We start from the raw sequence: 18,446 nt of genomic DNA, 5'->3' as shown, positions 1-18,446 counted from the left end.
GCCGAACCAAGGTTCCCCAATGGTTAAGGGGTAACGACCCTGGCTTACGGCGTAAGGAGCAGTGGTTCGAATCCCGCTTCCCCATTTTTCCTTTCAACGAAATCGGGTGTCGGAATTTGCCCGCACTAGATCATGTGGTTTTGATGCAACAACTAGGTTGATCAATCGCGATGTTCTCGAACACCAATTCCGATGCCGACATCTTCGGTGAACGGCCCCTTTGAATGCGTAGAACCATAAAAGCAGCGGTCACCAATGCATATGACACAATCGAAATAAGGTGACCGGTACATAACAAAACATGAACGGAGTGATGATAACGGCGTTGTGAAAAACGAGTAGTCTTACATCGCGCACTCTACAAAGAGCTATAAAGAGCTTGAAGCGCACCCGATAAAGAGCTCACTTCCGCCCACAAAGATTCGAAGAACCAGCCACCGGCGATTGAGTTGAGTTGAGTGGTTGTAAACTACCGGTGGGATTAGCCTTGCAGTTGCTGCCGGCAATTGCTCCACCGTAGCGACACTTAAATAGAAATCACTGAAACGCTGTCCGCTAAAACCCAAAAAGACCCTCCTGAGGTCACCATGTGGAGGCCAAATCCCTGTCCTGCAGGTAAAGTAGAAGAAGGCGAGAAGCATCCCTTCTATAGGAAAAGCCCTGCTCGCCGACCGTCTGCGAACGGAATCACCACTGCTCACAACCGGGCTTTATTTTATCTTAAAAAAAAAACTTTGAAGATAAAACGTAAAAAGCAATGCCAGCAATACCGCTGTTCAAAAACTTGCGCTTGGCTGCGAAAATTCCAGATAAATCTCGTTGAATCACACGCCGCAATTTGATAAAGCCGTATGACGGCGTTAATGTGCCAACAAACGTTCCGAACCATTTTGGAAGCTTAAGCAGTTGACAGAAATACCCAGCCACTTTCTTTGTTCACTTGGCGGTTTGAACTTCCGCCAGAAGCAAATATAAATTCATTCCTAATTGGCATCGCTCGAGACCGTTGCCTGAGCGAGAGCTGCCGGTTTAGTTTCTAATACGAAACACTGCACATTTCAAGCACCGTCGGCTTCCTCTGCGTGTGCCGAATTGCTCCAGGGTGCTTTTTGAGGTAATTGCATTGTTGGTGAAGGCTCCTTGCCTACATTCAGAACACAGGCGGCTAACACAGTCGTCAGCACGTCTGTCTAGATGTTTTGAACGCCGCCTTGTCACACAAAGGCAGGGTAATATTTCAACAGGTATGCAGCCCTAAAGACAATGCTTGGGTTGGAACGAAGCAAGAGTAACGCACAATTTGCTCTGACGAGCGGCATCGCTCATTTTGTCCACTTCTCTTCCCACGCCCTGTTCCTGTCGCGGTTCTTTTCTGCCCTTCAGCATCAGCAATTGATGAGCTGAGTGAAGGTTTCCGTTGATTCCGCAGCCCACTACTCCAGCGCTCTAGGAAGGTGTGCTGACGACTGTAAGATACAGGCATTAGCGTGCGACGCTTCTCGCCATGTATGAGCATAAGTACGCGAGAATAGGGTTGCGTAAAAGAGCAGATCTACTTACTTAGGCTCTCCTGAGGTATGGCTCGTAGTGTGCAAATCCAGCTAGGTCGTTCAATGCACCGTGGGCTTGCTCAGCGGGTTATAACTTTGAGTACTCTATCTCTGCAGCAGCTAGACAGCGTAGCAAGGGCAAAAAAGTGGACTATGTGAATGCTGCACCCAGTACGGCCAGTCTGACTACCATTCCCACGCTTTCTGGATGGATAAGGCATAACCTTTTCAATCGGGCGGTGGTTCACAGCCACAGAGCCATGACTTGTGAAATTTTATTCTTGTCTTGATTTTAGCCACCAATCAGATAACCTTCGCAGATATCCTCTTAACTTTTGGTGTGGCGCCATCATGCGGCACCAAGAAAAAAACAAAACGCACAAGTAAACAAAACCAGGGCAAATGTGATATTAACACAGCAGTGTTAGAGCGTACGTTGGGAGGAAAAGCTGTGCCAGTGGTCAAAGCAATTCAAGATTGGCGGCGAGGACTGTAACGTCAAACCTTGCTGTGTGGATAGAAAGCGATAAAGGTTAAGGTAAATTTTGACGATGAGGTCGTAGCATGACTGAAATGTGACTGTGACGTATATGAAATAAAGTAAATTATTCCGTGTTAAAGAAATCTGGGATAATGAATTGGTTATAGTAGCCGTGACCCTTGCGTTGGCAGTCAGACTGGCTGGCCCGAGGCCATTGAGACAGGTTGGTTTGGTACCACGTGGCCTAGTATGGATACTGTTATAGACTAATCAGTGTGAATAGAAAGTGGTACCAATTCAGAAAAAGTAGCAAAAATTACAAAATACACTTGAGTGCCTTCGCGCATTGATTGCGAAAGCATTGCCTCGAAATGAATTCTGCTCCGATGCTCATTGAAAATTCCCCCCTTGCTAATGAAACGCCTGCTTATTAGCGTACACACGTAACAAACCGGATACACAAGGTTCACCGTTATTCAGTTAAAGGAACGCCGTTCTTTGGTCGGTGGGTTGCGTGAGTACCTCGAAATCTGGAGTTCCTTAGCTCGAGTCCCGGTACCTTCTGAGGAATTTTTATTTTTTCTCCTTTGCTGTGGACATCAAAATCTTATGGTGTAGTGCTGGCATCATTTAGAGCATAGTGACATCACTGAGGAATGGCGTGCAATCGACGGTGATGGATTCATTAATAACGATTCACACTTTTACGTCATACCCGTAAGGCGGAGCTTATGTGTCCCAATAATTATTCTTTTCAAGTTCACATAAACAACAGAGAAATAATATTCAGAAGTCACCAGAAGAAACACCAAGTTAAAGGAAAGCATCTATTATATGAAACATGGAACAAATACTGACCCAAAAACGAAAAACAAATGTGGATTGGCGTAGAAAACCCAGGAGATACAAAACAAAAGCTGTCGGCGCTCATTGTGTTTGTTGACGTTGGCATTGGAAACTTTCTAGGCGCCGACGAAATTGAGGAAAGGAAGTGCGCATGCGCTATGCTCGTAGCGGCTATGCCGCCGAGGAGGATATAAGCTGCGGAGCGGCCGCTCGCGTTGGGACAAGGCGCAATGCAAGGATACGACGCGGCTGGTGGCCGCGTGTATAGCAAGCAGCATCTTCAGAGCCTGCGGGAAGCTGCCTCTACCGACCCCGAAGTAATTGCCCGGCGTAAGGCTGCCCGTCCACGTAAGAATCAAGCGCCGAGAACTAAGCTCATGTCGGAGACTCCCGAGACGCGTGAGGAACGTCTCGCCAAGCGTCTTCACCTTCCGCCAGCCGCGTCTTCTTCCATTGCGCGTTCTCCCAAGCCGAGCGGCTGCTCCGCAGCTTATATGCACCGCCGAGGCGCATCCGCTGAGCATAACGTATGTGCAGTGAGGCGCGGAGCTAAGTGCGGACGTCATGCGCGGCGCTCCGCGGAGACCGGCAAGGCGACGGCGTGAGAAGAGCACCTGCGACTCGGCACAGCTGGTTACCATGGTTACAGCGCATGCGCAGAAGTGACCAGCGCGGACCGTCTGAAGTGCGCTGCTGACTAGCCTAGCGTAACTTTCGCTACAAAAATGGAGGGGACACTTGAACTCCATCTTCAAGGCCATTAGGCGATGACATAAAGGTATGATTTCCGTATGTGCAGAAGGTCATTCTCCTCTTTACATTCATAGATCCCTGACAGTTCGCATGTCCCCGCGGCGTAGTGGTGTAGCGGTTTAGCAATGAGCCACTGCCCTGCGATGGCAGGTGCTCCGGAGAGGTGCCTTGGGCGGCCGAGGTTGCTCTCCCGGAGCGACCAACCATTTATTTTCTGCCACCTGTCACGGTGGCTGGTTTTCCGCCTATCGGGTGGTCAATTTGTGATGACGCCGCAAGGTCACGTGACCTAGGGGGCCGAACTTCCTCCTAGGTTTCTCTCTGGTGAGCACCTGCCAGAAGCATGCTCCTAATTTTTCGCTCACAACGCCGACGCCTACAACAACAGCACCGGATTGTCTGGGGAACGGAGGCTTTTTGTCCGGTGTCACTCGGTACCTTTGACATTTTGCTCGTCATTCCACAGTCCCTGGATGGAGTCCGGAACACGGCGGCCGCATTTCGATGAAACGCTTGCTGATATATACGGCAGGAGCGGCGCGATTCTTTCTATAGTGGTGCGTGTCAGGAGCAAGGCTTATGAGAGGCTGCCGAACGCTTCCTCCTCTGATGTACTTACACGGATCGGCAACATGAAAATAAACATGAGAGAAGAGCGCACGGCTTCAGACTTTCGCGAACCTGGAAACAATCGGCAGCGAACAGGCTTGTTCAGCAAGCACGGCCAGCAGCGCTTTCTGCGCATGCGCCTAGTGCCGCCCATTCTCGCCGGTTCGCAGCGGCAGCGCTTCGGGACTTCTTTAATGGCGCTACCTGTACCGCCCGACGCCGACAGCGTGCGCTTGTGTTGGTGACGTTGCGGCGGTTGGAACTCAGCGCATACGGCAACGGACGTCGTCCTGGTTTCAAGCTGATTGGCGGATAAAGGATCTGTAAACTCAATCACTCTTGCCATGCAACACATACCTTTACCAACAATACCGCAAAATTTCTGGTTGCCTGCGAGATATGATGCATCACACGACTTGCGTTTACGCTAGTCGTGCATGCTGCGCATAATTCCTGCGATGAGTCACGTGGCATCTGTGAGTAGTAGAAGCTGCATTGTTACATACGCTCTTCCATGTCATAGGATCTCTGAAGTCGTGATGTGCAGTTATCCAGGCTCTCGCTACCACAACAGACGGATAAGCGCACACAGCAAAGCGAAATGCCTCAGATTTTGATGCTCCACTGTGTGATACACTAGCGCCACTCGGGCCAGGCACATATCCCACATGCACTCTTTTTCTGTCGTGTGTGTATACTTGTGGTCACCTATTATCTCAGACCGAGGCGCTGTAAAATGACACTTACTGCACTTTTGCTACGAGTGCCTAAAACGAAGTACGAAAATTCCCACCTCCCTACCCAAAGTTGCAGAGGCACTTCGATATGCATCAGCTATCTATACTAACACTGCTCCCTGCCTTCTTCCTCTCCTGCTTGACATTGCAGCTTCATATGGCCCGTGCATCAAAACCATTCGTCATGAGTGCCATCCGCTATAGCTAATTTTTCTGTCTCCTGCCTTCTTTCTCAGTTTGGTTGTCCTCCTAATCCAGATTTCTAAGCAACACTCCGTAGTTACAAAGATTTCCTCGCCCGTACCGAATTACTAAAACACCCCAACAGGATTACTCGTGTCGCAGCACACAGGCTGTTGTCGAAATTTTCATTATCTCTTGAGTGAACGTGCCGGCACTTATTTTCATCTGCTTTGTTTAGCGCCTCCGCAAAAGCCACACATCGCGTTCTTTGCTACGCAAGACACAATCGGGAGTTTTGGAACAGCAATCAGTGTAGGTGTGAAGTGATAGATAACCTTGCATAAGGCCTAGGCATCAAATTGTTGGGCTCATGGAGATCTTCAGAGATAATTCGCGCGATGCTGGCATCATTAGCTGCAGGTCGCAAAATGCGCTCCCAAGTTATCGAAGCAAGCAAGGAGGAATGAAGGTTCTCGCATATATGTTTGAAATTCTTTAGTATTAAAAAAATCCCACTCATGCTCAATTCACATTTCGCACTTTGTCATGCTTTCATAAATACCTGGCTCGCCTGTCACCCTATCTGCACAGTTTATATTATATACAGATAAATGCAGGAAAATTTCTTGCTAAATTTGATAAATGCAGTGATGACCAATCTGATGTTATTTCCTCCATAAATTTGAATGCGTTCTTCAATATCTATTGTTATGCTCAGCACAAAATGAAAGCACACTCGCGTACTGGCGCGCTACTAGCTTCAACGCTACTAGTTTAACGTCCCGAAGCGACTCAGCCTATGAGGGACGACGTAGTGAAGGGGTCCGGAAATTTTGACTACCTGGAGTTGTTTAACGTGCACTGACTTCTCGCAGTACACGGGCTTCTAAAGTTTTGCCTTGATCGAATTGAGAACGCCGTGGCAGGGAACAAACCCGCGTCTTTCGGTTGAGTAGCCGAGCGCCATAGTCACTGAGCCATCGCGGCGGCTAAAAAATAAAATGTTTCATATTATTTTCTTGTGTGAATGACAAAGATATCAAGCCACTGGGTAGGGCTTCTCTGCTGAGCTTTTTCATTTTCTTCAGGAAACGTTGCGCCTCATAGTTTCTTTCTAACGCCTGTGTTCCTGATCGCCTTTCAGGGGCAGAACTCCTACGTAGAAGCAAAGAGAAGTCCTTGTGAGGCAATGACCAGCATCATCCTTTTTGGCGCGCCTCACGACGCCACTCCGGCCTACCCCAGAGCGGAAGTTCCCGATATATTCTCGGCTAGATAATTCGCTCCAGTAGTTTCAGGGCAGGATTCTTGGGCTGTACCAAGAGTTGATTTAAGCGATAATCTTTTCCTGTTTGGTGGACGTCATCAAAAAACGACACACTATTAGTAATAAGTTTCTTTTTTAAAACTGCGCATGGGTCAGTTTCACGTGTTTCGAAGCATGAGAAAAATGAGGCCGTCACGAGCCCCGTGCCGATCGCGTGATAAGAAGAAGCAGCCTCTGACGAACAGCACACGTTCACAGGGCAAATTTATTTATTACGAGGCCAAAAATACTTAATGGATTCCGCCCGGAAGACAGCTGCAACTTCCCTGAAGAGCCCCAAGCGTGCAGGCTTATCGGCGACGAAGAAATCCGTCGCGGGTAGCTCGGAAATCAGCCAACGGAAGAAGGCCAAGTCCAAGCTGTCCAGGCCTACCAAGCCCCGTTCACCAACCGCCGTACACTGTGAACCGAGTGAGTTTAGCATGGAGAAGATTCGGCCGAGTTTCGCAATCCTGCAGGTTTACCACAAAGAGGATTAATCTATATTTTTACTTAACATATGATTCTTGCGACTGGAGTTACTGGAGTGTTGGGCCCAATTTAGGGCTTATTTCATCTGCTTATTCAAAAAACCGTTGTGATTAGCCGGCGGTGGCTTCTTTTTAATGACGGCAGTTTTCGAATTTGCAGACAAATATCATAGCTGTCTGAAGGCATCATTGCAAACGAACAGTTCTCAGCATGAAGTGTTAGGCCGTTTGAAGCGCCGGGTCTCACAGAAAGAGGTTCTTATTCAGCCCACTAGCCTCTTGACAGAGAAGAGCTAAAGTCTGGTTACAACCGTCGGTATAGTCTTCTCGGTCTCATTGAATCCTCGTGGTTTATACGGTCCGTAAAGGACACTACAAGCTGCCAGGAATTCCGAAATCTTCCAGGAATTCCGGCAGGGGTGGAGCCCGTAGCTGTGTTGCATTCCACCTGCTCCCTCATGAGGACGAAATCTCTTAGGCCCACTATAGACCATGCAGGGCTTTACGAAGGAATGCTACACGAAAGAAACATCGACGAAAGAGATTAACTCAGAGCCCGTTTCAAACTTCACGTAGAATAAGTCGCGAGAGCAACGGTGAGCTACGATGGCGACTTCGCCGTGGAACGTGCAGGGCGCATATACTTTGTAAGCAGTACCATTCGTAATCATGCAGCAAGAACGCCTTTTAAATGACATTAATTCTGTAAGATGGAGTGTCAGACTGCGGCAGCGGTTGTTCTAGGTTAGCACGCAGAGAAAAGTATATTCTTGGCGGTACAGCATGCAAGGCTTAGTAGGCAGCTGCTAGGCACTCCATCAGCCTTTCATGCATTCAACGAAACTGCAATAGTGTGACCATTTTTCCAGTTTGATCGACGAAATAAAAACGTTGCTGCATATAAGACCAAACTTGTTCAGCCTTTTTCGAGTGAAACACTGGCAGAGTTCTCTTATTTAAAAAGTCTATACATTCAATTAAAACTAATTTGACAGTTTTCAAAGTCTATTTTCTGTAGAGAATTATAGAATGCTGTCCCTTTTCGGGAGGAGCTCTTTATTTACACGCTTCTTTTCGCAGCCGCCGGTGCGTGGAAAGAGGCCTCACCGAGTCCAGTTCTCCCGGTTGCGGCAGCGGACGCTTCGAGGAGTTCGGGGTCAGGGCTGGGGCGCGGCTCATCTTCAGAACAGGCATTTGTCCCAACATCGGCACCTGTGGCTGAACATCCAGCGGCTGGGCAGAGTACTAGAAAGACTCACGTGAGATCTACCTGTTCTTTTTTGCTTCAGTTTGTAATAATCTGCAGTCTGCACCGAGAGTTGACGAAGAATTTTATTACAACATAAAAGAATGGAACTTAGAAAAGTTGAGACAACAACGCTGACTCCTGACAACTTGTGCCTTAACCTGTCTGTGGGTTGTTTTTTTATGTTTTGCGTTGCAATGTTTGGTCATGGATCACGAATTAGTTCTTACCTTTACCTCTGTTATGGAGAGTTGGGCATCGGTGCTTCATTCTATAGACATCAAATATTTTTGGGCAAGAATGCGGACGCTGCTCAGTTTATGTAGAATATGAATCGAACGTTGCAAAAGAATCCCAGTTCTTCGGGGACACGTGACTGTGTTATTTCGCTTACTGTGCTACTTAAAAAAAATTAATCTCTCGTGCGTTGCGGCATGCTAAAGGCATATTGTAACCAAAGGTTTTTTTAATTGATCTTTTAAAATGCAGAATAACTACGAGAATCCGAAAGCTGCTCGTTCATTTCATCATGAGCATATGCCTGCGCCAAGGAACAAATATAAAAAGTTCTCTCCATCTCCCATTGATAGTTTGGGGACCAATTGAAGTTGACCCTGTCAGCAGACGACCGCGTTTTGATGACGGAGGACTCTTTAACTTATGAAGCTTATTCATTTAAGCAATGAAAGAAAAAAACGATAATACAGGTATGCCGTATACTTTCTTTTGTCGAAAGCACATTCCTATTACGTAATGACCGATTTGAGCACGGATCTCTGAGGCCATGCTATTTACCATTGCACCTTGTAATGCCGTGCTGCTTTCTTTTTTCGGTTCGTGAGCAGGCCACCGCCACGGAGGAGTACAGTCCTTGCAAAGCCTGCTGATTTCTTCCAGTTGATTAGCACAGCATAGAGAAATGCAGAGTGTTTCGCAATAAAAAAGAAAGAACAGGGCTGTATGCTTGCAACGAAATTGCTACAAGCGCGGCTTGCTTATTACGATGGAAGGCTAATACAAGGTGCTCCTTCGCACAAGCAAACGCCGAGGACATTACCAGACCGTTCAGATTACCTATCCGAAGAGTTGTCGGCAGGTATAGCATTTCGCTACAGCCTTGCGTGACTTGAAACGCAAGTTCGGAGTGCCTGCTTGATTGTTTGACCAACGCTTATTGCTTTAAAGAAATGTAACCGACTACTCTGATGGCAGACAGTATAGAAAGGTGGCAGTGTAAGAATGGTATTGTATTTATTATCTCCGACAAAGTGTGAGTATTCTAATGTCAGTAAAGCACTATTCAGCATTCATATGTAGTGAAGCCGATCAATCCTGAAAGTATTTATTCATATTCCCCCTCCACCTATCCTCACCCCCACTCCTCTCACCACCGAGAAAGAGAACAGCCAGCGTCGTCTTCCTTGTTTTCACGATTTCGGTGCACCGCGCATCTCAATTTCCTCGTTCGTGACTTCGGTCACTTGTGGTGGCCCGTTCTCCAGAAGATCCGGTGTTGGCGTCGGAGTTGTGAGCGAAAAATAACGAGCATATCTCTGGCTTGTGGTCCCAACAGAGTAACCTAGGAGGCAGGAGGTCGCGTAAATCACGTCATCTTGCGGCGCCATCACAGCCTCAGCACCGATTACTGAGCAAACTGCCCACCGTGGCAGGTCTGAGTTAACTTAATGATTGGTCGCTCCGGAAGAGCAATCTGGACTACAAAAGGCCCACCGCTGGGAACACCGCCATCGCAGAACAGTGGCGCACCGCTTAACCACTGCACCACTTTGCCAGGAGGGGTATCAGGACTCACACGGATCTATGAATGTAAAGTAGAAAATGACGTTATGCATACCTGGGAATTTACCCATTATGTTATCGCAACATATGACCCCAAGGCGAAGCTTAAGTGTCCCCTCCAATATTTTTGTCTGCGCACTGCGCGTTCCGCTAAAGCCTGATTCGCCTCTCGGAACCCAAAATACACCAGCGGACGCGAAATGCTAGAGAGCATTAAGAAAGGTTATATTGACGCCTCTACACTTCAGCGCGTAGCACGAGCTGGATTATTGCATGCGCAAATAGCTCTGATGCCCTGTACACGCCAGCTGTACACGCCAACCGAGTAGGGATCACCAGTGGATGGACGCTTGGGGCTCGAGGTAAGAGGCAAACGGTGTAGGTGACGGTACGCGCCTGTTCCCCTTCTGAGCACCATAACAGCGCACACGCGAAAGAGGGGACATATCTCCATGCCATCTAGCAATCTGTATGTCAAATTGATCCGTCGTTCATACAAGTGATCGTTCCAGTGCAAAAAATCGGTAAGTTTCCACAGATGGAAGGAGTTTCGTTGCAACATTTGTCATGTCCACTGCGCTTTTGTGCCAGAGATCTAAACTTTAAAAGGTCATCAAGGAGTGCTTTCGGTCTGGACGTCGCTGGTTCCACCGGAGACACCGGAAACAAATGTTGCGTTTTTATTCAAAATTTTCCAGCGATAACTTGCGTGTTTTCTTTAGTTTATTGAATTAGCTGTAGCCCTATTTGTTTGTATTCACGGGGTGCTACAAATATTGCTTATTTTTTTTAGGCTACAACATATTAAACAAGCGCGAAATAAGGAGGACCCTGTGTTGTTTGTTTTCTCGTTTGCTCCTTACCTCGTACGGGATTAATCAGTTGTAGCAATGAGCCAACCAGCCCAGACGAAAATACTGTTTGTTTTTTATGGGTACTGTCTTTAATTTTGGGTTGTTTTCTATCCTGATTTCTAAATTTTACTTCGAAAATGCCGATGTAAATTGGCTGCCTTGGCCTAATCATGCTATAACGAAGAAGAGTTTTTCGTTGCAAAAATTTCAAGAGTTTTTATTCGGCCGAGGCCAATTAGTTGAATTTTATTCAACGCACATCAACTGCCACAAAGATCCAAGGGCCGACGTTCACTATGAACAACACTGTAAGCGTCCTCCGTGTTCTCATAAACGACCGAATGCAATCGTCATTCATCGCTTCCAGGTGAAGATATTCAAATGATTTTGCTTTTCAGATTTCTGGTGTCTTCAAGTGCTAATCGGTACTTAAGATGAAAAAAAAAATTCAGCGGCTGGGGCAATTGCATTTATGTCCAGGTATTTAAATTTTAATGCCTAAAATCATCATGTAGAGTGTGGGAGACAAAAAATAGCAATAATTTCAAAATCTTGTTTCTTTAATGTGCACTAACACCGCACAGTACAGAGAGGCTCTTTGCATTTTTCTAGCATCAAAATCCAAATGGCGCAGCCAAATAACGGAGCCGTCACGGCTACATTTATTGCAACCAGGTACAAACATGCTTGTCTCGCAGGCAGCACTCTTCAAGGGCACGACGACACCAGGATCGAACATCCTCAGGACCATCGTGCGGGGGCCGGCGAAATCCGAACACTCGAGAAAGGAGCCTAAAGGTGAACCTACCCGTGTGTACACAGACCGGGATGGTTTTGGTTGCTAGCAGTTCATGTACTTGAGCGGCACCCGCCGCTACAACACATACACGGTTACTTTTCGTGCACCGGTGCGCCTCTTCCAACACCAATCCGTGCTGCCACTTCTGTTTGGCTTACATTTGTCATGTTTCTTTACTATGCCACTCTACAGTTTGCTTGCGTGATATGCATATGAAGTTACAATGGGGAACATAAAAGAACTTATTCAAATACGCTGACTTTGGGCAGCCGCTCTTGATATTGATAAGCCGCTTACATTACCTTGACATAATCATTAGTAATTTTGTTAATATAATCAGGCAAGATGTTGACCTTCAACAAACGTGGTTTCAGAGAAGAATGCCAAACATGAAGTGAGTAAAATATCGTAGAGAGGATGATTATTTAAGTCTGCGTTCAGTGAACAAAGAGGAAATAAGAACATCAGCATCATGTTCTCCTTGTGTGTGCCAGCAGTTTTTTGGTCACATATTCCAGATTCTAAAAAGTGTAAACAAAGTCAGAGGAGTTTTCGAGTGCCCAGCATAAGCCTGTGCCCATGCGGTACAAGAGCTGGTGCCCAGAAACATGCCCACGCAAACTCTCTTATGCCAGTTCTCTTATGTCAGGCAGAGTGGCTCCGCCCATGGCTATGCAGGGTACGAAGAGAGTAATCCTAATTATTTAAAACAATACAATGGCACGGATGAGACTAGTTTAACGTGGTAACTTTTAGTCCCAGGATATCGGGCATCCAAGGAGTTCCACGTATGAGTGCAGCTTGCTTTATGAATTTGAAGGTTGTGCACGTCAGAACATTTGCCATCATAACGAACTAGTACAGTCCGGAAGAAAAGTCTCTGAACCGGATTGTGGAGATTTTTAAGGAACAAAATTTTGTTCTCTCATCTTCACTAGCCTGGTCTCCAGCCGCCGGCTAACATGAGAGCTATCGGCTTTGTTTGAGGAACACGTGTTCCAGATACTTTTTTATCCGACTGTACATATTAAGATTGATCTGGGCGACACATGCGAGAAACGCATAGTCGACAGTGTTTCTGCAACATTTCGCATATCCACAGCGCTAGAGGATTGAATTAAACAATTGCATGCTAATGATACAGCGGAGCAGAGTGCTTAGGAGTTTCTCCATTTCGTTTCTTCTGTGCTTCCTTGAGGCAGCATACCTGAGTCTAAACACATATATTATTAAGACCACATCTCGTACGCCGGTTGACATTCCTATAGTATACATGAGAAGGGCACCATATGCCCTGCTGAGTGCACGATTTTCGTAGGCTAAATTGAAGGTCGGGTCAAACCTGCTCGAAAAACACGTACATCCAGAGAAGATAATAAGCACAATGTAGAGCTTTGGTTGTCTTCTCCTTTCGGTGTTCGTCTTTTTCGAGCTGATATACCAGAGTATGAGTGCTTACGAAATAGACAAGTTCGACGTCCTTACAGCTGAATACAAAAGCGATTCGGCTGAGGGAATTCGTTAGAGTCATGAGTCTGAGGTGCTGTATGCATAGCTCCACCAACGACAGCGACACCATTTTCCGTCTCAATGAACGCAGCGCCATGTCCAGCCAAGAACAGTGCACCCAGTACACCTCACGAGGCACCCTCTGTCCGCCCAGCACCCACCCCGTCATCAACCCTGAGGGCCTTCGATGGAGTCGTATCGTTTTTTGGGCTTAGGTCAAAGGTACGCGTTAGCGACATATAGTTTGTGTAAAACACGCCGTGCGTGTTGGTAACTAGAGTCAAATTTGATTTCCAGCCGTGGTTGTAAGGGCGAACAAAGGGCAGTTTCTTATTCGTTGCTGCCTTCTATAGCAGGCAGGCCGATCGAGGCTCGTACATCAGTTAGATAGTTCGGCCGGAGCGGTGGTGTATGATGAGCAGGTTGTCCGGCGACGGCCAGCAAGGCGCCCAGTTAATGCTCTTCTCCCCAATGTTGCCACAGTGGCTAAGACGCAATTATCTGCTCTAGCAGGTGATCAGTAGTTTCGTCCATTTGCAGAACGAGCTGTCATGGTGTAGTCGTTGCGGCACTCGCGGTCGAAGCGAACAATGACGGGGAGTAATGGCAGAAATTACTAACTGCGGACCCGATAGACGCGGGTTCGATCCCAGCTGTGGAAGTCGAATTTCGATGGAGGTGAAATTCTAGACGCCCGTGTACTGCACGATGTCAATGCACGTTAAAGAATCCCTGATGGTCGAAGTTTCGGGAGCCTTTCACTACGGCGTCCCTCATAGCCAGCGTCGCTTTCCAATATTAAACCCCATTAGACCAAACCAAACTGAACAAGCTTGTTGGTATCATCGTGTCCTTTTTCTAGCTCTATAAATGAGGGCTAAGCGTACAATGTTGGCGCTTTTGCTCAACTAGCAAGTTTCATCACGTCGGGTCGACAATTTAGTTGACCGTGAGGCGTCTGCAATGATAGGTCCTTTCACTGGACCACCTGTCTACCTGTCACCGTGGTCAGAACCTCACAGCAGCCCGTGGCAATCCGCCTCGATTGCATGTTCTAACTTTGAAGTTGCGGGACACAAAAGTTGTAGGTTTGCGTGTGACTTTGTAGGTTTCAAGGAATTTTTTGTTGGCTGCTTCAACTTTGTTGAAGAAGTCTCTACTAGTCTCATAAGTTTTAACTTATACCTGCAAGACTCCCAAAAGTTATGTTGCATATGGCTCAGTGACTGCAGCGTTCGTGCTCTTGACAGAAGTACGCTGAGAACGCACTTCCACTATTGGACGCATTTACATCAAAAAAATGCTAAAGCCATTTTGTAGCTATATTTTTGCTTCCTTTAAAAACTTTGCTATTCAATACCAACCTTAATATTGTCACAACAGCGTGTTTCATACAGCCTACAATATAGCTTTGACACAAAAACAAGCCTAGTTCTGCAATTTTTTTTATGAGAAGCCATTGATACATCCCCCCCCCCCCTCAAAAAAAAAGAAAAGACGCCGCCAAGACCGCCAACAAATCTGACCCACCAAGGCTTAACATTTTCTTTCTCATTGAACAAACTAGACGAAGCGAACTATTAACAGGCACGTTCACTTGTAGAGATTGGAACAATAGCGAAGCATATTACGTTTTCCTGAAGTTTACGCCGTTTCTTTTGCTTAAAAATGTTTGATTTGTGAGGTATATTGCAGTGAAATATTCCTGTCAATTCGCCGTGCCGGTCGTCATTCCTTTTGTTGCAGTGGGCATGTCTTGTAGGAAACTTGCTGAGTAATTCGTCACTGCAAAGCAAAATATAAGCTCAAATTTAGGCAGTCCTAGCGACAGTTGTAAGTAGGCAAATCAGCTTCAGATTTTGATTGGTGATAAGAAATCATACTCATAATGTCACCGTCCGGTCTCAACAAAGTTCATTTAATCGTCTGTATGTGGGCACGACTGAGCAGTATAGTCTCTGAGGCCAAATATGCATAAAAAGTTTCTTTAGTGTGATGAAGGTGTGCGGAATCCGATTCACACTCTCCTAGAGCTCCTGAGGGTGGCGCAGCGATCAGCTACTTCTCCCTTTAGACTTCCATTCAACAGCCGAATTTGAATGCTGCGTTGTGCCTGCAGTTTTTGTTTCAAACATTCCGGCAAGAACAAAGAAACTCGTGTGCGAACGGTGTCAGGTTGCAAGAAGAACCCAAATATATGAACAAATACTGCAGCTACGTTGTTTTCTGGTCAACATTGTTCGACTGCCTTTATTTATATCTACTACAAAAATTTGCACTCTACCTCGCCGTCGCAGTAATCATGAAATGTTCCGCTGGGAAGGCATCGATCATTATTCGGTGGTCGATGAATTGTAAATCTTCTGCACACAGCTACTGGCATGTTCCTCTGAGGGCTGGACGTGCCACTCTTTCGCCTGCTTTTGTATTTCAGCTAGACAGCCCACATTGACTCCTTGGCTGCCTTCGCGAATATCAGTCAGAACACGTAGCTTGATGACCGGTGGTAATGGCCGAGTGGTCGTACGCGTAGACGTACCGTCTCAGTCCTTTCGTTTCCGACAATAGTTGGCGCTGGTGGAGAAGCTGTTGCAAGAAATTGCTTTCCGACCGGAGTCAGGGCAAAACAACCAGGAAAATTATTCTCCGGCACTTCAGGAGAAAAACAAAAACACTCCACCATATGTCGTGAAACTTTCATTGGTGGCGTCACTTCGAAACGCATGGAAGCTGCAGATTCAGTGAGCGCGTTCGCACTCTCGATGGCTACGCAGCATTTCGGCATGGTACTCCCCCCCTCCCCCCCTTCCCCATCCCTCCCGACATCATGACAGACAAGAGACCACAGCAAATCTATGAATGCCAAGCCGCGCATTGACATTCCTTGCAATGCATATAGCGCTTAATCCATTCGTTCCCAGGTCGCCCAACTGGATGAGACCTAATGATATCTTTGAGGCAGACATGACTGGGAAATTCTGTAATTACTTTACAAGCTGCCAAGTTCATGCGCGGTCTGATACGGAGCTTTTTAAACGTTTGCAACTACACGACTCACTTTCTTAGAAGAACAATTTTGGTACGACAGGTTTCACAATATGCCCAAAACAGCACTCTAGACAAAGAAAATTTCTGTAGTTGGCATTTAACACCCAAAATAAAAAATAGGAAACATGTGTATGTACAATATAACAAGATGCATGCTTATTACATTCGCGATTAATTTAGGCAAATGACTTAAAAATGAAACTTGGCGCAAGCAAACTTCTTACCTTTTGATGATATTAGCCAGAAAACTCGGAAGGAACGTCACGTGCCATTGCTGGCATGCGGCCCACAGGTGTCCTGAGGAGGAAGTTGGCGCGGTAATAGCTAAGGAGGAGGATACCAGCTTTCGTGCAAAGTTGTTCAACATGCTTTTCTCGCAGGGAACTTCTCATGTTCCTACGCCGCAAGCGGAGCCTGCCGCCAAGGAGGAAGATCAATCAGTCTGCCTCCTTCCCGACGAAGAAATGAAAGAAGCCAAGGCCCTGTGGCAGAGCACCTGCAAGCTTCAAGACATGGTAAGGAACATCTTGTCAAGCTTGGACTAAATGGTGTCGTACCAGCCCAATTGGGGTTCAGTGGTGTCGTTTCTGTCCAGCTGGGGTTCAGTGGCGTCGTTCCAGTCTCGCTGGGATTCTGTGGTGTCGTTCCAGTCTACCTGGGATTTGTTGCTATCATTTCTAGACCTCCTTTGGTCATATGCGAATAGACCTACTAGCCAATCGAGCTGTATGTCAGCTCATACTTATAAAAGAAAGGAGGAAATGTTCATTTCAGCGTATTAGTCGAAAGAACTCTGGAGCAATGAGTCATTGCAATCACGTAATGCTTCGAACATGAATTTGTTTCTAAACAAATTACAAGGCAAAGGGAAACGAGGGCCATATATCGTAATGTGTATTTCCCACTACCTTAACAATAAATAACGAAAGGCAGGCCCTCGAATCATTACGTTCTCCCGAAGGATCAGCCAGCCGTGGTGACCGCATTTCGATGGAGGCAAAATGCCATACGGTACGTGTGCTGTGGCATCGTCAGGGTACGTTAACACAATTGTCTAAAGTAATTTGGAGCCCTTTAATATGGTTACGCCGCATAGCCCATGTACCCAATATTAAAGTACCACTGTATTAAAAAGGTTCATTACTACAGCTCCCGGTTCAATACCCCTACGAAGAGAGTTCAGTCGAGCAAATTTTTCTTCAACAGATAAGAATGCAAAGAAAGACAGGTAGTCTTTAAATGAAGAGATTTCTCTCCAGTCAGTTCTGTGTACTAGTAGATGAGCGCTATGTTTACGAATGAGTAAACTTGAGGTCAGGTCACCTTGGTGAATGTGACTTCATCGGGTCTTTTGTTATTTTGCATTCAATGTTAATGAAACAGATTGGCACACAACATCTACTTTTGGCTGACCTCTTCAATGATTTTAAGCCAAAATCGTCGTTCAGAAATGTGTGAGGTGACCAGAGAGTGTAACGCAAAGGCAGGGCTCAGTGCTCTTGAGGGAGCAGAAGTCTGCCATGCCGTCTAATTTGCTCACTAATAGGCTCACAAAAGGCACACACACACATATTTTCTTATGCGAGCGCACCACTTCTATAGTCGCCTACAAGAGTTTTCAAGGCACGAAGACAGCAATAATATTCAAGTTGTTCCTACCCAGACTGGTCGGTTTAGATTGAGTTGTGCATTGCAAAGGCAAGGCACGAAAGCGCACAACATGTCGTTCGTTTAGTCGCAGCATGCTTAGTCAAGGAAAAAAAATCAAGCTTTCCCGAAATATTTCTGATTAGGAATCTTGTGTGGGCGCAGCTGTGCTTGAGATTACGAGCTCTGTATTATGAGACGGTCTTCAGGCAGCCCCAAAACCCACGAAAAATTGCACAGAAGACGTTACACGCGTAAACAGCGTCTTTCGTGGTGTACCGTTGATTTATGAAATCACGCCGGTGATTTCAAAACAAAATCCAACATCTATTTGGCACTGCAGTGCCCAAATATGATAATGTAAACGTCAGTGAGTGACATTTGTTTAAATTAGAAGCTTAATTGTGAATTTACATAAACTTGCGCCCACCGTAGCTAATACCAATAGTTTCGCCCTGATAACACCATTTATTTACTTTCGAACGCCTTTTTCGCTAAAACACCCGAGATTCACCATCACTTAAACTTTCCTGTTATCGCCAATAAAGGACTAAGAAAGCTTCATACAGGAACCTGTGAATTCTCCG

The 18,446-nt window shown here is 46.4% G+C and overlaps 1 long non-coding RNA gene across 1 annotated transcript; it reads left to right on the top strand.

Annotated features, from left to right (window-relative positions):
• Positions 1-8,090: 8,090 nt before the first annotated feature.
• LOC144106862 (uncharacterized) lies at positions 8,091-16,687 on the top strand. Its single transcript, XR_013309140.1, has 3 exons — positions 8,091-8,215; positions 11,555-11,654; positions 16,593-16,687. It is a non-coding gene; the product is annotated as an uncharacterized LOC144106862 (long non-coding RNA).
• Positions 16,688-18,446: the final 1,759 nt, after the last annotated feature.

The sequence above is a fragment of the Amblyomma americanum genome, chromosome 10, assembly GCF_052857255.1.
Source record: "Amblyomma americanum isolate KBUSLIRL-KWMA chromosome 10, ASM5285725v1, whole genome shotgun sequence".
NCBI lineage: Eukaryota > Metazoa > Arthropoda > Arachnida > Ixodida > Ixodidae > Amblyomma > Amblyomma americanum.
This window is presented reverse-complemented; position numbering and strand designations above follow the sequence as displayed.